We start from the raw sequence: 23,770 nt of genomic DNA, 5'->3' as shown, positions 1-23,770 counted from the left end.
ACCACATATCCTGTTTCTGAGCAATGTCTGGCAGGAGCAAGTTCAAAGGAAGAAGAACTGAGAGCAGTCCCAATGCAACCGAGACAGCCGGTGTCTTCTTGGCCCTGATAAGCAGCTGCTGCTCTGAGCGCTGTGCTGATGCTCCAGCCCAAATGCCAAGAGAACTTCATTCCCGTGTAGCGACTTTTCTCGTTATCCACAGAAACATCCAGTCCTTTTTATCATGATGGCCTTGATAACATCTCTGGCACTGAGATAAAATGAGGAGCGTTCATATACGGGAGAGCAGCTGGGTCTGAATTAGGATTGTGGGTTCAGGCAGGAGCAAAAGGCAGCCAGTGTTGACCCGGGGTTCACGGATTCAGCTCTGCCTTAGTTTGCCAGAAAGGGCATGCCAAAGGAAGAGCCATCACCACTTCTTTTTGTCCGTGGTGCTCAGGGTGAGCTGCTGGAAAGGGATCAGATCGCTCAGTCAGAAGCTGGAGGAGATGAGAGGGAATGTCAAGCAAGCGCAGGAGGAGAGGGTGTGGGTGAAGCTAGAGGCAGGAGCATTTTCACTTTTAATGAGAAGGGTGATTATGTACCGGCAGCTGTTTGCAGATTACAGACGGAGGACTTGGTCGATCAGGGATAATTATCTCTCTCTGGAATTAGGAGATTTTCTCTTTTCTGGCAGGGAAAGAAGTGCTGGGCAGCTCTGTGCCCAGTGTCCAGATCTGCCGCCCCAGGAGGGGAAGCCAGCGGTATCTCTCTCCCCCACCCCGGTGGAGGAGGAGTCCTGTCCTCAAAGCAGCCCAGAAAGATTGGATTACAATCCATGGATTAAGCCGGTATCCTAGGTCGTCCTTAGCTCCTCAGCCTAGCACAGAGCCATTCTGGCTTCCAGGCAGCTCCCTATAGGGTCCCACGATGGGTGTTTTCCAGCCTAATAAATTGCCCTGAAGATGGTGTATCAGGATGATCTGCTTTGTAGGTCACACATCTGCAGGAGCCAGTAAAGGGTGACGGTGAACGTCAAGCATTTCTGAAACGGCACCCAAAGGCTGTCGGTTCATCTCCCTTGATCTATTAAATATGGAAAAATAAGGCGGCTCTCTCCAGTTAACAAAAAACTGGTATCAGCAGCAGTGGATTTGTCAAATGATTTACTTTTGGAAATAAAATATTTAGCTGCAAAAAAGTGTTTCTCAAAAGAAATGCCATTCCCTTCGGTTTCACTAGCAATGCAAACTGACATAGCAATCATGGCATACTGAGAGTATTTCAACTATTTTTTATCAAAATCCTAACCTGACTCCATAGGTAGCAGGTAACTGTAGAATATGATCTTCCCAGCTTAAAAGCTGTAAGTGTATCGGCTCATCTATTGCCAAAAAAGTGAATAGAAGGGATCCTTTAAATACGCTTCCCAAGCAAGTTATGGGTGCTAGATGATCCGTCTTTTTCTGCTTTAATTAAAGGAGGTTAACTTGATCAGCAGGGAACATTTGGGGTGGTTAGCAATCTGTTTCTAGTGCTGAGCTGGATTCAGTCCCACGGTCTGCAGTGTGAAAGTGGCAGTGGTGGTGGTGGGAACATTACCTACAAGTGACATTTTTCACTCATCTCTCCTGGTATGAAAACATAGGTTATACAAAGGTTATAATGGTGATCTCACCCACAGAGGGGAGAAGAGCCCAGGCCCAAGATCAGTGTGTTCATAGAAAAACATTCTCTATAATTTATTGCTCCAGGAAGTTTAAAATCTTCCTCAGGTTGGCTTGAAAAGACTTGTGGCGAATCCAGGCTTTCTCCAAGTGGCCTTGCTCTTGGTACAGGATGAACACAGGACTCTGAGAACAAGACGGTTCCTATTGGAGCATCATTATGGAAGTATCCCACTTCCACTGTGCTGGAAGGCAAAGTCCTCAGTGGCTTTAAGTGAGAGCAGGACAGGACGGTCAGAAAGCTCAGAGCAGTACCACCAGAGCTTCTGTGCGGAAAAGTGACAAGTGACAGTGGCCAGCACAGTGACCTGTCTCTCTTTCCTCTCTCTCTTCTCTCAGACACCAGAGATTAATGGAAAGTTCTTCCTAGTATGGAAAATTTTTCCTATAAAAGCAGAGGAGGTGCTTGGGATGGAGACCCTGAAGGGGTGGCAGTAAGGAATTAATTGGGGAGAACAGAGGTGAGCAGGTGGCTTGGGACAAGCTGATCTGGTGGGAGCTTCTCTTTGTGTCCTCCTCCCTGCACCTCCCACGAGTGCCAGCTGTATGCCAGGGGCAGCGTGCTCCGTGGGCTGCAGTATCGTTCTAGGCATCTGGCTACAAACTAGCTAAAAATTATTCTGCAGTCAAAAAAATTAATGTCTTGGAAAAATAAACAGCATTTTCTGAAGTGAGTGGGATAATCATAAATTAGACCCAAATGGCGAGTGTTTCTCTCAGCACTGTGTGACACAGTGAGCCAGCCCTCGGGAATTTCTCCCTTCCATATGCAGTGGTACAGCTGCCTGCTGCTCGCTGGCTTTTCTGCGTGCTTGCCAGTGCACTCACAAACCTGCAAGGGAGATGCCAGCCTTGCCAGATACCACTTCCTTGCATTTTAAAGGTGTAGGATCAGACTCTGATCCAGGTTGTGGAGTCTCCTGCACATTGCAAAGCCAAAGGGTTCAGCAGATTTTATTGCCCCGGAATCCAGATCTTGCCTATTAGATGCCAAAGGAGTGAGTCGAAGGTATGGGGTGATCAGTCATCCGTATGAGCTGGCTCTGAATCAGGCACCCGAGACATGGTCACACAAGGCACCTCGAAAGTTTGCCATTTAGCATAAAGTATGGCGTACGACAAAAATCCTGAAGAATAGGGCTAGAAGGGACCTCACAAAGTTGATCCCAAACAAGATCAGCTTCAGGTATGTTCTTTCTGACAGGAGCCTATCTAACCTATTTCTTTTAAAATTCAGTGATAGACACTCCTAGCCACATCGTCTCCCTCACCCCCCAGTACTGCTGAGTGATCTGCCCCAGTGCTTCACTATCCTCAGAGTCAAAAGCCTTTTTTCCTCATACCTTGCCTACTTTACTGACCCTTCCCGATGTGGCTTCTGTCCTCTCCACCACAGATATGGAGAATAGGTGGTTACTTTGCTCTTTACAACTCTTCTCCTATTTGAGGACATTTCCCCTATAATGTCTCCCTTTATATAGGTTTACTCAGCTGCAAGTTTGTGGATAATCAACAGTCCAGAGAACAGAAGAAAATGGTCTAAAAAATAATAGAGAAAAACCACTTGAAGAGTCCCTTTCCTTCTTTGGGATACATTCCCAATGCGGGTGACAAGTTGTTGTTAGTGCTGACTTGTAGGCGTAATTGGCAGTGCCTAATTAAAATGCTTTTAATTACAACACTCAAATTATGATTTTATAAAACAATAACATTTTGCTTATCTGAAAGCTAAGTATTTATTATTCTTCAACTGCCAAATATTAGTCAAGTACAAGCACACCCCTTGGATTTCTCTCAAAAGGCTTGGGTGATCCTTTGCTAGCAACAGGCTGAGATATACAGGTGCAGACTCAATAATCCCAGTTGTTACATCTTTCCTGGAGCTTTTTTCCTCCTCTGCCCATTTTGGGTTCTCTCCTCTGGACTCTCTCTTAGGTTCCACCAATGCTGAGTCAAGCTGAGGAATTGCTGTTGCTGCCTCCCAGGTACGCTTCTGTTGTTCATCCCAATACGACATCTGCCTTCTACACTTGCCTTCTTTGCACCACCACCAAACCTCACCCACCTTGCAATCCACTGTTTTTCTGGGTCTTTCTGGTTGTTTCTCATTTGGTATGAAATCTGTGGCTAATGGGCACTGGAAAAGCAAAACTGTGCTTTCTGTGGTCTGCTACAGGGATTTTTTGCCTCTTCGCCACCCTAAAAGGTCAGGATGTCAGCTACTATTATCACTGGTCTTTTAGAGCTGATTGATTGGAACGAGAAACTGCCCCAAAACATTGACAGATAGATGAATGGAAGTGCTGAGCCCGTGTTACTATGAACAGCGAGGGCTAGGGCCAACGTTGCAGCCTTATGTTGTTTAAATCCAGGGATTTTTCCTTTCCTGGTGCAAACACACCCACCTGCAGACCTTGAAAGGGCCTTTCCATACAGGTCAGGAAATCTGGGGTTTGATATCAAGCAACCAACCTGCTTGGGACACGTTTGCTCGCTGCCCCAGCTCCGTGGGCTGTCCAGCTGTGCTGGGACACTCAGGGCAATGGCTGGGACGGCCAAGAAAGCCAAGATGTGCAATTCCAGTCCCTAACTGGAGAATTTGACTTATTTTCTTCTTTTAGTGTGTAAGTCAGATGCTTGATGACCCAGAAACATAGCAAGAGACAGTAAGATCACTGCCACTTAAAAGAGGACTTTTTCTCTCCCGCAAATACATGGCTCCTGCTGGAAAATATTTTGAGAGGAGAAAAATTAGCGCATAATGTTATGTATGACAGTGTCTGATTTCAGAGAGGGAAGGGATTGGGAGAAAGAAGAGTTTACATTTGTGAGACTGCTGTGTGTGGGGGGGATAAAAACACATGCTTTGCAAATTCCTCTTATTATGTTCAGTTAAATAAGCTCTTAGCCTCGCTGGTGTCTGACAAAAAATGTTCTCTCAGGAAACCATGGATATATTTTCTGCCTCTGTAACACACACACATGTACACATAAACATGAAGAAGATGCTTGTTTGCAGCATTTTCTCTGCATTTTGTTGTATAATTTGTATGTTTTAGAGAAGAGGTGGTACATGGTCTTTTTTCTTCTATTTTTTAGCTACCAGGACAGCTACTAACTCTGGGACATTAGATCTACAGCCAGTATATATTGAGAAGACATTAACCTCTTGCAAAAGTGACCTAAATTGCTATTAATTGTAGTGGCAGGACTAAATAGCTGTCCTCTGTGTTTACAACTGTAGAAACAAACAGTTTGTTCTCAAGATAATGACAAGCTGCTTATATTTGGTCTACAAAAGGACTGTTTGTTCTTTAAATACCTGCACCAGGAACTAGTTTGTGAAAGAAAAACAAAATGTCTTCATGAGCAATCCCCTGCCTGTAGCTGCCCTCTCTGGGATGCTGGCTCTGCTCGCCCAGCTCTGGTCAAAGCAAAAAAACAGATTCAGGTTTCTGCCAGGGCGTGGGGACTCAGGAGCAAGCCCTGGTCAGGTCAGAGATGTAAATATAAAGCCACTTGGCTCCTTGGTGATTTCCAGGATTGCCACGAATTTCACAAGGACTGTTAACCACCGAAGCCGGCCTGATCCCAGGGTTCAGCCATCTCTGAGACGTTGACACCCCTGCAGTGGAGGCTAGGTAGAAACTATAGCCATTCTGAGTGATGCCATTCACATGTCAACACTGTTTTCATCTCTGATGGCTTCTGAAAAATCTTGCAAAATGAATTACCCAAACAGATGCCTATTGAATCAAGAACCTCATGAAGCCAGATGAAAGAAAGGCTGAGGTCCCACAATCTAGCCTTAAACCTCATCTGATCTGAAACTCAACCTCTACCCTGGAGTCAAGGTGTGAATAAAATTAAATGTTTAATTATTTTTAAACCATTCCTAAAGATGACTCTCTAAGAAGCGGGTATGATTCCTCGGTTTTGAAGGCAGTTTGTGGCTGAAATGCTGATACATCCAGCCTTTGGCAAAAACTCCAGTGTGTGCCCATGTCTCACCTTTCCTGGATTGTTATCGAACAGAAGAAAACCAGCTCACAGAAAGAATGATTTTCTGGACTGGAGTCCCTTAGGCCTGTAATTCTTAACACAGACTCAAAACTGAATTCACTGTCAGACATCTATGTGTATCTCTCAGACATGTATCAGAGACTGGGCAATTTATTGCAGCAGCAAAAATACATCTGCTCTGATTAGATGGAATAAAATAATGCCACAGAGATAGAAGTGAGTGCTGAAAATCTTTAGCAGTGTGGTTTTCAATCTCCTGCTCCCCTGTATGAATACACATGCAGGTATGAACTCCACTGCATTGTGCATGCACGTGAATCCACTTTCATCTCTCCCAACCTGTGAGACCTCACACGGGGTCATGTTTTAAATTCTTGCCTATGTGTGGGGCCATCTGACAGGTGAGCATCTACAGCGGAGCTCGGGGCTTCCAGCTTCCAAATATTCTGGCAATCCTTTTTCCCATACTGAGTGGCTTTGTCATGCTTAATTGGCCGGTTCCTAGTTGGCAGGCCCCCAGGTCTACGTTGCATGGAGTCTACAAACAGCTGGAAGCTGTTCCTCCAGGCTTGGCACTTGGCATTCAGCTGAACTGCCATCGCTGGGATGATGGGGAAGTCACAGGGCATGGCACACTTCAAGTGCTAAGATGCATGTGGTATGACGGTAGCTGCTTCTTGGGCAGTTGCTGGTCTCCAGCATTGCCACAATGCCAGAGAGCTGGTACATGAACACTCATGGGGCAAAGGACCAGCGAGCAGGACATACAACGAGTTGGGACATGGGAGAACAGGGCCCTGGCATGCTCTGGCACGAGCAGTGGGAAGGTCTGTGAAAAAAATGGCTCCTTTTCCCCGGATCTCACCACTTCCAGCAAGGCTCTGCACGTCTCGTGTTAAACTCAGAAACAGGAATAGATTCTTCACACAGATTCACACGTGGGATGATACGTGAAGACAAACACTAGCAATATTATCAATCACCAGGCAAAGCTGCTGAACTCTGTAAATAAACAGCTTCCTCGCAGCTCTCCAGCTTACTAAACCAGGCTTCTGGAGATTATTTCTGCCAGAGGTCTTCAGCGCTTCCTTAACATTAATTCTCTTTTGAGAGTGATTCACCTTGAACAGTGAATATTTTCTCGAGTATCTTGTTCTGATGAGAGTCTTCCCTCCGACCTTATAATCTGCAGCTCTGTTAATGCCTTAATGGAAGCTGGTTATCCCGGCACAGTGGGATGGTGCTGGAACAACCTGCCATCCAGGATTATGAGCTCTTCTGGGCTTTCTGGGAAACCATTGCTGCTGTTTGTAGAACAGTGTGATTTCTTTCTTCCTTGCTGCAAAGTACAGGCTTACAGACCCCTCACTATTGCCTGTAAAAAAAAAATCACTCTTTCATTCAGACCCAGCTATTTAGACCTTCTATTTTATTTCTTTTTTTTTTTTTTTTCCAAAATTGTCTCTTTTGCAGAAGAGAGATTTCCTTTGCTCCATTCTGCTGGGCTGTCTATATTTGTCCTTCGCGAGGCTGTTCAGGTGCATTCCTTCGAAAGCATCAATAATTTAGTACAAATAACTACCTTTTGCATCTCTACTGGCACCCCTCTACTCGCATGTTCCCAGGTAGGAAGGGCTGGATCTGTTCTTGGTGCTTGTTCTGCTGGGACTGACTTTCCAAAGCAGACTGCAATAGCCCAGATCACTGCAGTTTCCCAGCAGAGCTACTGCAGTATTTAGGGCTCAAGCACGTAACCCTCTAATGAGCAGTCAATATGTATTCAGGACCGGTCCTTTCGTTTCTTGGCTTCTACAAGAATTTTGGGTGCCTTGAATATGAAAACCTTACAAGTTCGTAGTTCTTACTGTGAAGAGGCACACAGCAATGTGTAGGACTAGTTGAGTTTATCATTTCTCTCTCTGAGTTTATAATTTGTTTCCTGAGCCCTGTTTCCACTGTGGTCAAAGGAAGCCCTTGAACTAGTTTTTTAACAGCAGCAACCTGTTGGCCTTGCAGACCCACATTTATCTTGCAGACCCACGCTTACCTTGCAGACCCACGTTTACCTTGCAGAGCGAACTCTTCCAGAATTCGCCCAGTTTTGCCCCCACTGATTGTACCCGTTAATCTTCCTGACACTCAGCAGTGGGAGCCAGAAGCATTTTGTAGGCAACAAAGAAAGAAAGCGGGAAAGAGCTGAAGGCGTGACTCCTGGGGCTGGGCTGGTTGCATGCGGTGGCGCGTCGGTGGTGGGTGGCTCTCCAGGGCTGGGTTAGATGCATTGCACAAGTCCCTGGGACACTGCAATTGTGTACGTTCAACAAACCGTTGTGGTTCTCCTCGGGATTTTATAACATTTCTACATTGCAGCATTTACACATACAGCATAACTGTGAATATCTGTAACGTTCAGATGCAGACACGTTTATGGAAAAGTGCAAATGCACATTATAAAGAGAATCTGTAACACTAGATCTTTTTTGAGTCTTGCAAGAGGATTGAAGTGATATGCGGGCAAAAATACGCCCAGCTACATGCTATTACTACCACTGAAAAAATAAAGGTTTTCCATGTATTTTCCAGGGTAAATAAAGCAAACACGCATAGCTCAATGCGGTCCTCTCTACTCAGGCAATGATTTCTAATGGTGCTTCACCCTGAGAAAGCAGGTGAGATTAAATCTGAAATTTACAGACAAATAATGAAATGGGTAGTTCTGAGGTTTGTGGAGGAGAGAGCACAGGCCATTCTGCTCTCACTCCTCCCAAGCATCTTCAGCTTGAAGTTTCCAGGCACTGCCGCATTCTCTGGCAGGCCAGACAGAAGTACAGATAACATAATATGGCACAGTGCATCGTCTACTGGTCAGGAGTAGGAGGAATTGATTTCTGACTAATAAAGAAAATTCATTACCCAGACTGAATGAGTCACAAGGAAATGAAGGCTGCTGTAAAGAGGGAGGATGGACTCATGCACCCTGTTATTTCGGGCTTGCTTGGTTGCAGAAAAGGTCTGCCCATACAGCATCACAATCTGCTCAGCCTTGGCCCGTGTCCTACAGCATGCTTGCAGCTCGGTAACCGCAGCTGCTCTTCAGGAGGGAGAGGTCCTTGGTGTAGTTAGGACTTCAGCACGATTTGTTCTCCCTTCAGCAAACTAGTACCCATTACACATCCCCATCCCTCCACGAGGGCTTAAAGAAGGGTATTACTGTTGCCAAGCAGAGCCAGCATGCACACAGAGGGCTGGCGAAAGGAGGTGAATCCTCAGGAGCAGAGGGATGCTGGAGAAACAACACCTACTGCTCTTCCGCTCCAGGGTGAGCTAGACTTTTAGCAAGACAGACCTCAGATATGCCCTCAGGTAAGTCAGATCAGATCCTGATCCAAAGGGTTGTCAGTGAGCCTGGATTTGGCCCCTGGGGAGGTTTTACTTCCCCAACAGCCTTGTATGGCTCAGGTCCTGGACTTGAGAACAAGACCAGACTGCCAAGCTAGAGCGAATACAGACCAGTGCAGTGCAAGGTTGGGAGTGTCCAAGAATAAAAGTAACCCCGGGATTTGGCCTGATCAGCACTTTGTGCTCTCTGCAGCCCTGCGCCTGTAGCAAAGGGCTCTGTCCCCCCAAGACAACCATGCAGGGAGGCGGGAGGAGCACAAAGGATGTGTGGGAGGGGAGAAGATGCCGCGGTGCGTGCCATGGGCTTGGTGGCTTCAGCACGGGGATTTCTGCATTATCTAGGATGACCTGCAAGGGCTGTCTGCGGGGCTGGAGCCGGCCAGGGGTTTTCTCCATGCCCACAGCTCTGCAGGTGCCCCAGCAAGGTGATGGACCACACTGGAGCACATCTGCTCCAGCCTGGTTGGGCCGATGGAGTTTGGCTGCTTGAGGCAAGGGCACATGGTGTGCTGATGAGGCATGTGTGTTGTGGCCTGTCTCCCAAGCAGGAGAGGCTGGGTTGTCACGAGGTTGCGGGATTTCTGACCAGAAGCCTCCTTTCCATCATACTGAAGTATCTCTCCTTGGAGGCATTTTCCCTCTCCTTCACTGCTATTCATGTCAGAACTGATAGCATCTTCTGTGGCAGGGAACGGTATCTTCTTAGTTAGAAGCCTCCTTGTTTAGTCTTACAGCTGTCAATTAATCCCACATTTTTGCTATTCAGACTAGCTGGTGGGTAGCAACATTTCCTGCTGCAATGAAAATTTGTTGTGAATAAGAGCTGGAAGGGGAACAGCATTAATATTTGACAGCAGTTAGTGCTGAGGGAGTCTTTGCACTTCACAACCCGAGACCCACAGGGGTTTCTCAAACTAGCAGTAGTTTAACAGCATTTAAACAGGCTTTTGCCACACACAGCCCAGCTGGGGGGCTGCTGCTGGCCCAGGAGTGCTTGTGCCATCCACAGCTCAGCTGCGCTTCCCAGCTTGGGCTTGTCCTTTAGATCAGAGGATTTGGGACACAGGAAGAAAAAAACCAGCTGATGAAATCTAGCTGCTTCCTTTTTATCCCCTGGTTTAAAATTGTGTGATATTGGCCATGTCATATCTCAGCATCTGCTGGTATTTATCCAGCTTGGAGAAGAAATCTGCCCCTTCCCACACTGGAGTTCTGGATTTGTGAAGTTCAAGATTGAAGCAATGGCAGTTCTGCTGCCAGCAAAGAGATGTTCAAGGTTTCACTGCAAAAACACGCTGTGCATGGGCAGGAATGTCTGTTTTGTCTTTCTACAGATTAAATTTTTCACATCTCAGCTTGCAATTTCTATGTAATTTTCTGTAATTTTCTATATTTTAAACAGGAAGTGTCTGAAACTTGGATGTGTCTGAAATTTTCCCTGTTCAGCCTCATTGTCTTTCAGTAACAGGTATAATTTTCAAATCCTTGTGCATCTCTGCGGGATTTTATAGCAAGACCTGTCCTAGTGGGTTTTGCAGAAACCTGAAGTGTGAATGTTCATTTTATCAGCTTTCGCATCACTTGGGATTGTTATTTGTTAGAAGTGGAAGTTTACGTGTCAACTGTTGGAGATGTAAATTCTTTGCTGCCTTCATATACTTTACATGCCGCCACGAAGAAACTCTACACAGCACAAGGAAGGATTTTATGTGCAGCCGTTGACATATAACAGGCAATGCCCAGCTTTGGGTACTGGTGCCCCAGCACAGACACCCGCAGCCGTGGGTACGCAGACTTTGTCCTTCTGCAGCTGCATTAGTACCTACCATGCAGGTCCCTCCCCACTAACATCCTGAACAGCCAGAAAGTCCACATGCCAACAGACCTTGCTCCATGGCAGTTGGGATCCATGATCTAAGCCACCCAGTGGTGGTTCAACCAGCAAATATAGGAAGAAATCTTTGTGGGGAAACCTGAATGCTTTGTTTGGCCCAAAATAGAGTTGTTCGTTTCAATTTTTTCTTCTTTTTTTTACAATGTTTTCAATAAAAATGCATTAACTTCCAATCATAAAAGGGGTATGTTCCATATTTTTCAGAATTTGAAAAAGCTTTCATAACCATAATGAGTCTGAATGCATTTCATGTTTTTAGATGCCTGCAATTTTTTCACCCAAATCAGGCTTTCTCTGAAACCACTCCCCTGTGGTGCTGCTGACACGGTACTATTAATGTTGAAAGAAAATGCACAAAATGCCCCTGCCAGCTATACAAACAAGGTAGTTACATCCACAATACCCAGAGGAATGAAGCAAAACCAGTACTGAACATCTAGCAGGTCCTCAAGGCAGTGAAGGTCTGTGTAGGGCGATGCTTGTCCCCAGTCCCTCCACCCCAGCCATCTCCACAACCGAAAAATACTCCCTCTCACTTCTGTTTTGCCAACATGGAAAGCTCCCTCCCAGCGACTCCTGTGGCCGTTATGGAGAAGCGGAGCCTCATGCTGACTCCTCAGCCCTCGCCAGGCATTTATACCACCTTCACACCCACGAGACGGGCAGCCCAGAGGGTTCAGACAGCGGGTACAAGGCAACAGCGTGTGTGTGAACCCGCCGCCCTCCTACATCTCTGCTCCTCTTGGCAGAGATAAGAGCACCAGAGGAAAGACCTTGGGAGACAAGCCACAGATTTATTTGGTCTTTAAGCTGCGATAGGCAGTTGGCTGCTGTGTGATCTTTGATAAACCCAGGGATGCAGAGAGCCGCAAGTTTGCAAAAGTCGCTGCCAGCAGCTGACACAGATGCTTTCTGGCATGACACCAGGGAGCTGTGACACTCATTTGATCATATGTTTATCCACATGTCCCGCACATACTGATAGTTACAGTGATAGCCTCTGGCTCTACCCTCACAAATGATAAGTGTCTGAATTTCTGTGCCTGCACGCAAGGTTTACAAACGATGGCATAACATGTTTCAAAGGCCACTCTATATGGTGTAGGACCCTTCCAAATGTTGCTGGGGCCCAAGACACAGAGAATATAGGTCAGCTTTTGTCTTTGCTATGCTAGAAGTCATGTCAAGCCTGTACTTTATGAATGTCTAGTCCAGATGTGCTCCACAGTGTTTCTCCCTGTGTGGCTAAACAGTGCTGTCCTCAGATGCTATCTTCACGTTTGCTTTTGGCATAGTAGTCCATGTTTCCCGAGCCCTCATTGCTGAGCACACTTATTGACAAGCAGCCACACCACGGTGCTCTTCCAGTCCTACAACATGAAAACAAGTCAGCAGCGACCTTGTGGATTCAGGACTTCTCCCATCACCCCAAGAGTGGTGGCATCTGCTGCAGTCAGTCGTCTGCCCTATGACTCCACTCTGTTAACCTCTGGTCCCTCTCATTGCTTCAGCTCTCCCCCTCCTGCCTCTCTAACCATCCACTCCACATGCATCCTTTTGCAAACACAGCTCACCCCACCCCACTTCCAGCAGTGCTAGAGCTGGGGAAACACCACCCAGAAGTGGGGTGTGTGCGAAGGAGCTGGGCGTTAGGCTCACAGGGCTTGCGCAGAAGGAGATGCTCTTTGTGACGGCTAGCTGTATGTGCCAGGGGCTGGAGGGTTTAGGGTGGCAGTTTGTATCCATGCTTTCCATGCCACTGGCACCATGTTCTCCTGGAGTCAACGCGTGCTCTGTCTCTGTATCAGTTGCACAGCCAGCTTTGTTTTGCACCACTTATGAATTATTGCTAGCCCCTGTGGCTGTTGTTAGAGCTTCTCCATGTCTCATAGAGACATTGATTCATACGCCAATATTTCCAGGCTTAATTACGCTCGTGGTCCCTTCCTTACATTCCTTTTCTCCCTGTACACAAAGGAAGCTGTCCAGCTTTCGGTTAGCTGTGAACGTGCTCATCCCATCTCCCCTGCTTTGTGCCTCCTTTACTAGCTCTACGCTCAGATTCCATTGAATTTCCAAAGTCTCCATCCCATCTTGAAAGGGATCCATGATCTTTCTTTCTCTGCAGTCCAGTGTCCTCAAGTTCTGTTCTCCTCTGCTCTCTCATCCACCTAACCCCAGGGCCTTTGGATGGCCCTGTTGCCCAGGCTCAAATCACGCTGGCCTTTCATCACTGGATAGGATTATTCTCCAACTTGCTTCCACCAGTCATAAAAAACAGTGTATCACCAGCAAACTTGATATCAAAACTGACAAGCAAGCTTTTTAGATGAGCCTGTTCTACTGTATGTAATTAATGTGTCTTGTTTTCTTCATTTATATTTTATTTATATGCTTTTATGTATTGTGAGAATCTCCAAGAGGGTTTTCTTTTTATGAATTATGCTTTGTAAAACAGAAGATCTGATGTTGATGAAATAGTTATTATCAGCTAAAGACTGCACTCCCAGACTGTGCCTTCCTTCCAACTGGCAATCTGTCACTCTTCAAAATTCACCAGCTCGCCATGACCAACAGACAGACAGTCAGGCAGCTCCCAGGAAGGAGTCTCCGAGCCAGGAGGAGAAGGGTAGAGCAGAGACGATGATGAAGGTGATTAAAAATAGAGAAAGATTCCTTCAACACAAATCACAGAGAGAAGTTTCGGAGAAGAAAATAGCAAATCTAAAAGATGTTGCCTAAGGGGGCTTTTACTGATTTTAGGCTGTGTTGCTCAGCTCAGTTCACTTCAGTGAGTGGCTGTATCAGGTTTTTAGGATGGAAGAAATAATTGCCAGTATGGGGACTGGTGGGAACATTTTTTATTTTTAATTTATTTTCCCTAAAAATTCTTTCTTCATTTAAATCTTGGAAGCAGGGGTGTATCTGAAGGAGAAGATGATTGAAAATGGATCATTTAAAACTTAGTGCCTTTCTTTGCATTGATTAAGTGTTTGCCGAGCTACTGCCCCAAAGGGAATTTTGTCATTCTTTATAATAAACCCCTGAAAAACAAGGGTTTCACTGGGACCACTGAGATGGCAACCAAAGCTCGAGCGCTGTAAGCAGGGAGTAGGAGCACAGAAGCTCTTTTACATAACTCACCCAAAGAAAATGGGAAACAACTCTCCCAGTTCAGCAGTATCTTTCCTGCTAAATAGGTGGATTAACTGAGACAGCCGTTCTCCCAAGGGAAAAATCAGCGAGTTACCACCACGATTCAAAAGCGAGGTGGCGACAGTGCGGTGGGAGACAGAGTCCCCCCACCTGCGTGCTTGGGAACATGGACTGAGGCTGAGCTGTGCCAGGGTGGTGTCTAGAGTCTTCGGGGTGAGAGTACAATGAAGAGGGCCATTTATATCTGCCCTCCACAATCACTCATGAAGTGCTACATGAGCAGCCCAAAGCGGTCTGAGCTGCAGCCAAGATGCCCCGATGCCCTGTGGCAGCCCAGGGCAGGGAAATGGCAAGATGTCTCTGGAAACACCCCAGGGAAGATGCGTGTGCTGTGAGTCAGGATGAAACACCCTCATATTTAGGCACAGTTTTGTTTATCGGGTGCCCTTTACCGCATGTCTTCTGATGAGGCTCCTCACAAGTGATTCGGATCCTCTGACAAGCTCCTGCAAGTCCCTGCTATCAAGATCGCTGGCTTGAATAATGCTCTAAATGTCACTGCTGGGGCAGGAAACCCAGCTATTTTGATACTCTTGCTTCTGTCCTGATGATTCATGTTGACATTTGCATGCCAAAACGGAGAGGGGGAAGCTGCTGAACACATCGCAGTGCCTGTGGAGAGCTTCACGGTAACATGATTCAAATCAGCAAAGCCCCCAAAACTCCCAGGAAATACCCTCAAAAAGCCAGAAGAGCTTGAGCAGGCTGTAGAGAGCCGCATCCACTCCCCGCTCCGTGGAGGACAAGTTTCATGCTCACCCTGGACTCCCCTTAGTGAAGGATGCTGAGTGCAGGTACCCAGTCTCCAGGACTGTGAACACCCCTGTGGCCAAGCAGTTAGTGAGGTGTGAAAGACCATACAAGGAGATTTAGCACGAGGGATATAACTTTTCCTTTTAGGTTGTTTTTCACTTAAGATTTTAGGAGTGTACGTGAAGGCAGGTTGTAAAGCTGCTGGACAAAGGTATCTTCAAGAGGGAGAGGCAGGGAGGTTAACTCATCAGTTGGAAATCTGGAGGTTTGATGTTGCTAGGAAATAGCCCGTTCTTTACCATTCTCATTACATAAAGTTTCCATTGTAAAATAAATGATTTTCCATCTCCACCACTGCTCACGTGCCTCAGCAGGGCACCACTCATGGAAAGATCTGCAGGTCATGTTGTACCCTTTCTAAGGGCAGTGAAGCAGAGGCACAAACCCCGTATTTCCAGGTGGTGATAGAGCCTGGGGAGGAACAAGGCACTGCAGATTACTGCCATGAAGGCCATGGTCTCATTTTCCAAGCCAGGCCCTCACCCATGGTGCCAACACTGGCTGCGCCTCTGTTTTGGGGACATCGCTAGTTGAACTTTGCCAACAGCACGCTGTTTGTTTGGCTTCTTGCACGTTGGGAAGAAGTAGTCTTTGCGATACCTTTTTTGGTAGTTTCTGTGAGAAAGGCTATTCCCACAACCTTTGCAACATCAGCAAAACCTCTAACTAGGTCAATTTACCAAATTCTGGGTGAAGTTCTATGCTGTGCAGGTCAGGAAGTCTAAATACACGAGGAGGCATTTCACATTACATGTGTTGTGTGTAAGCTGGAAGCCAGACGTCAAGAATCTCCATCCTTAGAAATTTTTTGAAACTCGACTGGAGGTGGCCCTGAGCAACCTCACCTAACTTTGAGGTGGGCCCTGCTCTGAGTTGGAAGTGGGACAGGAGATTTTCAGAGGGCCTTTCCAAATTACGTTATTTTCTAAGACCTACTGAGGTGACCCTGTTGAGTAATAGGTAGACAAAGGGATTCAGGTTGGCTCCAAATATCTTTTAGGGAACATTGTTGAAAATTGGTGGCCTTTCTACCCATGACCCTGTGAGACAGAGCTCTTGTGACCATTTGATAACAGGTCCTATTGTGCAATCTCTGTTCATTCTCTTTCCAATGAATTATTGGTAATGTTCCTAGGTGAAAAATACTAGTCTGATCATGTGGGGCAAGGCATGGCCTGAAACAGATGACCTCAGTGACCATGGGCTAGGAGGTCCTCATGTCTGCAGGCCGGGCAAATCTTGAGTGCAACAGACATAGCAGCAGAAAGTGAAGGAATTGTGGGGAAACCAGCCCTGCCAGAAAGCAGAGAAGAGGCTCTGCAACTGCTACTAGCAGCAAGGAAACCATCCATCCACTGGTACGGCCTGATTATTTCTCAGCTGATTTTGTGACACGAATGCAGCTGTCCCCATAGCTCTCTCTGTGACTCCAGGTCTAGGAATCAAAGTGGGGATGTTGCAGTACTGCTTTTCCAAGCACACATATGTCACACATCCTTGTGTGCATAGCATGTAACTACAGATATATTTGGGCTCCTGGGCTTCTGCTGTTCAGAAAATGAAACTTAAAAGTCCTCAGGGAAAGAGAAGGGTGAGTGCGTCCAACCCTCAGGAGAGCCTACTGTTCAAAGAGTTTATGGAACTAGATTCACAAGAGGGATATAAGCAACTGCAGTAGCATTTTGGGGCATAAACTCAAAATGTAGCTTCTTAAAATCCTAAAACTGCCTGCAGTTTCCTCACCCTGCTCACTTAGCTTGAGACTGAGGGTGCAGTGGAAACTCACTGCCTAGCTGCAAGCCTTGGTGCTGCCTCCTCCTCTCAGCATGGATGCAGCTCCATGGCTTGGGGCTCTTGGAGGGTGGATGTGAACACTCGTTGTGTCCTGATTGGAGGAAGAAGCCTCCACCATCCTGGAGTCATGTAGGCACATCTTTACGGGGCAGAGCTAACCCTGCAGACCTCTCCACAGCACCTTCTGTCATTTCAGCAGCTCCTGGTTTGCTCTTTTATAAAAACTACCATTAAGCAGCAACCTGACCCATGCATACGTTGGGGCTAGCAGGCAGTGAGGTCTCCTCATGCCATACATACGATGTCCAGCTCCTGTGTTATGGGTACCAGCACTAAAATGTAATCACTGCATCACTGAGTCCTTCTGAATTTGGGTCCCCGTCTTCACTCCCAGCTCTATATTTAGCATGTTGAGCAATTACAAACATACGGGTTCCTGTGCCATCTGCATCAGTTGTTCAAAAATAATGCAACTGAATGGCAAACGATGCTGTACTCTAGGAAGAGCGATGCTTTTAGCACATTCTTAAGAGTCTTCCATCTTCTCCTCATCTATTTATTTATTTTGCTCCAAAAGAGGGATCCAAAGATATAGAAAGCTTTCGTTCAGGCAGCAGCCCCAGCAATTGTATTTGTCAATATGTGGAGAGTGTCTGAAAGTGATGTATTTGCAACATATATGGTCCATTGCCTGATTAACTCAGAATGAAAACCACCCAAGCTTTGCACTAAAATCAGTTAGCAATACAATATCTCCAAAGATTGTGCAATTACTTTTATTTTTTTTTCTGAATGGTTGCCAATAACTGCAACTTTCACAGATGATAAAGATCTTTTCTGCTTCATTACTTCTGAGATGGCACATTAGGATCAAATGTACCGTCCTATTAAATAAAACTCCAGGAACACTATATATAGCACCATACCAAATGTGGTCTGCAAAGCAGCATTGATCAGATCAGCCCAGAACGCTGTTTACATGCTGAACAGTTAAAATATTCCTGCTATTAAAATTTATCCTCTTCTTGGTTAACCTGTGTGTACAAGTTGCATATTGTACTCACACAACTGCTACTTATTCCCTCCGCGTGCCCAGACTTCAGCAGCCTGGTCTAACCTCTGTTGGGAGAAGAAGTCATGTTTTACATCATCTAACCTACTCTTGATATGCACTGCCAAATATCATGGCCCTATGTATTTTACCAGTCCAAATTCCCCAGCTGGTAAAGGCAGAGATGAGTGAAGAGGTTGTATTTTTCCTGTAGCTCTAGAGGCTGAGGTCCTCTTGTCCTTGGGTGCATGTCAAAGACACAAAGGAGTATTACTGTGTAATTTTTTGCCAATAAGGAATTGACAGTCACCTAAGGACAGCGGGGAGGCTTGAATCCTGAGTAACAACCTAGTCTCTCCCAGAGCAGTAATGGCCTGTGAGCCCCTTCTCTCTGCACAAGATCCCAGCTTTACCACCCAAACTTCATTCTTGTGGAAGCCCAGAGCCCAAATGTGATCCAGGTTTTGGCTCACGGGAGGTCACACTTCACTTGGGCAGGTTATACCCACGTCACTGGGGTTCCTGAAAGGACCCTGAATTTACACATGGCAGTGATGGCCAGATGCAGCTGGCACCCATGGGGCAGCATTTGGAGGTACTCAGGTGTCCCTCGGTGCTGGGCCAGCCCGTTGGGGTTTGGGAATGGGGAGAGACCCCTGAAGCCCCTTCCTGTGCAGGGGCAGGAGGAGCAGGCCTTTGGATAGCTGGTGGGGTCTGGGCATGGCGTTGGGCTGGCTCATCTCACAGACCTCGCTGCTTGAAGAGGCAGTGGAAGACAGCAGCCTGGCCAGAGGGCAAGCCAGCTCTTGTGACCCCAATCCTGCTCCCCCCGGCACAGACCCTGGGGACTGGCACTGCACCCTACTGCGCTCCTGGACAAACTCATCCTGGCACCTCGCTGGCTCCTGCTCCCCACTGCAAGCTGGTGATTAAAATGTGGTTTGCATTGTGTGAACGCTTGCATTCAATCATTAAGGGGCAGATTTTCAAAATGCAGAAAAACCCTCTGAAATTATATTCCAGTGCATACACAAATTAAGTAAAGGCCCATTTGACTGGATGGGCATTTACATATAAATTGCTATCTAATTGCACTAATTGCACACGTTCACAGATGTGCTATTGCACAAACAGGTTTTGCACATGGATATCAGGTGTCTGCTTTGTTTTGCAGCAAAGATGGCTTTAAATCAATATGAATTATTGGTTCCTCTCTTGCCAGACCATGGCTTAGATCAACAACTGTCCGAGACATGGCTAGGAAGACCTTTTGAAATGATTTTCCAGCTTCTGTTCTGAGTCACCCTGATTTCATACCCTCAGGCTTGCAAGCCTTCCCTTCCTTTCCGGGTCATAAATACTTGTCTTGTCTCAGGGAAACATTTGGTGCTGTTAGGCACTAAGGATAGAGTATAAAAATCTAATGTCTTGGCATTTTATTTTTATATTGGAAAACGATCAAATAGTAAAAATGAATCTTGGATCAAGAAAAGTTTAAAAGATAGTAAGTAGGAGTTAATGTACCTCAATAACATCTTTTTTGTAGACTCGTTACCTCTTTATTTACCCTTCAAGATATTTGCTTCTGGTTTATAGCACAATATGTATTAAGTAGAGACATAAACTGGGCAGGGAAATGCCAATGAAATGAGAAAATAGAAAGTTAATGGTGAAACTAGAGTAGGCTAAATTAATTTACTGATTATATGACCATATCCCATCAGTAAGACATGAATTATTTTGTTTACAGTCTTCAGGTTGTTGCCTGGCTCTGCTACCCTTCACTGTTTTCAATTTAAACTGCAGTGATTGTAAAGAGAAGAGAAAATAAACCAAATGTTCCCATTCCACTTATAAATTTTATGTTTATAATCTTGTAGCCATCCATGGAAACCATGCCTGTTATTCAAGTGCCTTGCCTCCCCAAGCTGAGCATAATTATTACTGATACATCTGGATGTTTAACTACCTACTACAGACTCTTGAATTCCTTCCAGATTTAAAATATCCATTAATACAGGAGTGGAGAAGAGTGGAGTCACAGGGGGAAGAAGAGAGGGGAGGGTTTATGTCTATTACTTCAATTCTCCAAGGATTTATGCCTTGCTTAGCACCACAGGGAGTAAAATACTGTTACCTAAGCTGGTGTCATTCAGTTAAAAGGATGTAACATGCTTCTTTCCACGTTGTTTTATGAAGAGTTCTTCATGCACAGCGGGACAGAGCCAGTCTAGCTTGGTGTCCAGAGAAGATGGAGATACCCTACCACGGTGCAACTCTCCCCCAGCCCAGGGCTATCACTGGAGACATGTCCCATGCATGCACGTTCAACAAACAGTTCTTTAAAGCCCTTTGGGTTGGGCTTTCACTCAAAACCCACATATTATTGTAGCCAATAGATCAGTCTGTAAAAACACAGCTTGTACTTTCATCCCATGCAATGCACACTTCTTGCTCGGGTGTTAGCTCCTGAGCAAAGTCACACTGGACCAGGTCGGTCACAAATTGACTGCGAGGATGCCAGCAAGCATGGAAATAGCTGGTGTGAAGAAAGGGAGTCACTTTTGTGCAGTGTCACTACAGATGTGGGTCCCTGAGTCAAAGGTGAGTATCTCACATTAGGGAAGACTCAGCTTTTCAGAAGCATCTGTAAATCCCTCCTCCAGGGGCTGCGTTCCCAGGGGTATGGCATCCTCCTCAGCCCCTCTTGAAGGCAACATGGAAATCCCATTCAGGAATTTTAGCTGTTTCGCAAACATAGTTCTGCTACCCAGTATTTCTCCACCGTATCAGCTCCATTAAGACTATGGTCCAGACTTATTGATTACTTTCTAATCTGTGCCCTATTAAATTCACACATCCATCTAACAATTACATACATGGCATCATTCACTCTTCAGCAATGCCCCATTAGTTCCTATTACGAAGAACACAATGGTAGTTGTGTCGTTGCTGCCTCATTAACCACAGTATGTACCTGATCCATGGTACATCATGCTGGCCCAGGTCCAGCTAGCAGATTCATCACAAAAAGCAAAGGCTGACTCCTTGCCTGACACCCAGCACTTGAATCATGACTTTCAAATATTCTGTATGTGAGAAACACTTAGATACAGAAAGTGTCACATCCCTTTCTCTGAAACTATTATTTGCCTCCAGATAGAATGGGAAACAACTTGTCTTTGATCATAGCAGTTACTTATAAGATGCCAGACTGGAGGGATAAGTGAGATAAATTAAACTGTGAGAGCTCGCTTTCCAAGAAACAGTTCACTATATTTGCTCACGCATTTAAGTACGCATGCAGCTTTTAGCCTGTAATCAAAGCACGGTAGCTGGACCAAAAGGATCATATTTAGTACACCAGATCAAAGAGTAGCTAACTGAGAGTCATGTACCGATACAGTCCCTCCAGGTTTTTCAGCACTTGTCCACTGCCACTGCTACCTCCGCTTGCTACCAGAGGCAGGAGCCTGCCAGACAGCTGCTCTTTTGCTGCCCAATAGACCTTATTGCAAACAGGGCAGGACAGGATAAGGCTCAATAAAAGAGCAAGCAACCAAAACCTTATTCCTTCACCACCTCCATCTCTCACAGTCCGATAAAATTCCCATTTGCCAACCATGAGAGAGGATGCAACTGGTATTATTTCAAAGGCGAGGCTTTTCTGTACCCATTTCCCGCAGTCTTTGATGGCATTGTGAATGGAGCTTCTGAAATGCCTCCTACAGCTATGTAATTTGTCTCCACATAAATGTGTTTCGAATGCGCATGGTTACCAGATGGAATTTCACATTCGACGTATTAAGGGGACCAGATGAGCACGGAGAGGCTGTACAGGCCGTGCATTGTGCTTCCGATATTAGTGGATTCCTTCTCACAGAGGAAGTGGCCGTAATGGGAAGTCCCATCTGTCACTGAGATACTTGTTGAAATTGAATGTTCTGATTGAGCTATCCCTTTAGCTCTAATCCTGCAGTGGAGATACAGAAAAAACATAAGAACATTTGCTCTACTGCAATTACCAAAAAGGATGATGTTTTGTTACTAGTAGTTAGAATTTTAAGAGGTGCAGTATAATCACCTTCGCATGACCTGGAAAACTTTCTTAAAGGAGAGATTTATGCACTTGGTACTGGAACTCCTGGGGCTTTAATTTTTAACTGAGATTCCCAGATCCATCTGTGAAGCCTGCCCAAAGAAGAGCTAAGTTGGCATGATCTTTAGCAAAAGAAAGAGGAGAGATGAAGCTGAGCGTTTAGACCCGAAGGGGATTGAAGGTGCACAAAGACAGGAGTATCAGGAGACTGCTCTTAGTAAACAACAAAGGTAATGGGAACATTAAAAAGCTATTAAATCTAGTTTGGATCAAACCCACATACTGTGTGATCCCAAGTAAAGTTTCTAGAGATGCTCTGGGAGCCAGAACTTCAATCTCTGAGGTCATCTTGAATTAATTTTTTCCTTATCTTTGGTTTGGGGTTTTGAAGAGGAAAAATTACTGTGAGCAGAAGGCCAACAGCATCATAACTGTGGCTGGAAATCCTGCTGGTGGTATTTGGTGAGGGAGAAATATTGTCTGTGAACCAAATCTGTCCACAAAACCCCTCTGCCAGGCGTTGCTTTGTCCATTCAAGGGCACGCTTCGATTTCTGCAGGGTGCCCCTGGCAAGCCAACGTCATGCTTGACTGACTTACAGCTGAGAACTCATTTTTCAGTGACCATGATCAGCATCATCTCCTGACTCAGCAGCATAAACCCAAGGGGCCAAAAAAACCCCAAAACCAATGGCAGAAGAAAGGTTAACTCAATGAGACAGCAGCATCTGAAAATCAAGGGAAGATTGTCATCACCTACCAGTGTAAGCTGTTACTGGAGCAGCCCCCCAAAGTGGTGACAGACTGCTGACCTGTGCAGCCACTCCTCTCTTACGCATGGAGCTTGTTGTGCACCTCTGGGGCAGGATGGCCTCACACCATAACAGGCTGGGGCTTTGCCACCCAGCTTGTAAGGAGCTCAGGAGTGAGGTCCTCCTTGCAGATGGGACACTACAGCTACTGTGTGGAAGATTTCAGCCCACCCTGAGAGTGCTGTCACCTTTGGCACCACATCCCAGTCATCGCACTGCCTTTGCCGTGCTTTCGCCCTGCTAGTCACCTCAAATATCCTCTGCAGGGTCCAGCACTGCAGGAAGGACCCAGTGTCATGTAGGACATCCCTACCTGGAATGGGAACTGCCACTGGATGGAGAATCCCCTCCATCTCTTTGCTTTCATGCCCTCAGTGCTGCCACCATGGGGACTCCTTTGAAATAGGGCCGGGCACCTGGGACAGCATTCTTTTGTCTTAATCTGGACATAATGCCTTATTCTGTTTCCTCCTTGAATTTCCTGCTATTTCCTTTTCTTTGAGGACTCGCAGATCCCAGGCATGCTCTGTTCCCCCAAGGATACTGGTGTGGCCCTGCCGTTAGACTGTCTGCTTTCCTTCTTTCCTTCCTCTTTTCTCCTGATGCTGTGCCCTCTTCTTCACAGCTCAGCTGGTGGGACGATTCCCAAAGCACAGCCAGCATGATCATCTCTGGTTCTGTCAACATCAAGTGATCATGGCTCACACTCCAGATGATACTGCCAACTTGGGTTTAAAATGTCACGGGATTTAAAAATATTAAAAAATGTCGGTGTCAGGCTGGCCAAGGATCACATTCTCAGAGTCTGCTTAGTTGTTGGAACTACAATAAAAAAGAAAGATGAGATGAGCTAGTAACACCTGAATAGCACTCTGGGAATGGGAAGGACCCACCCAGCCCTGACAACTGAGAGCACTGCCTTCTCTTTGGCCCTTGCATCTCTCCCTGGAGCATCCCTTAGCTT

Source organism: Gavia stellata, chromosome 20 (genome assembly GCF_030936135.1).
Source record: "Gavia stellata isolate bGavSte3 chromosome 20, bGavSte3.hap2, whole genome shotgun sequence".
NCBI lineage: Eukaryota > Metazoa > Chordata > Aves > Gaviiformes > Gaviidae > Gavia > Gavia stellata.
This window is presented reverse-complemented; position numbering follows the sequence as displayed.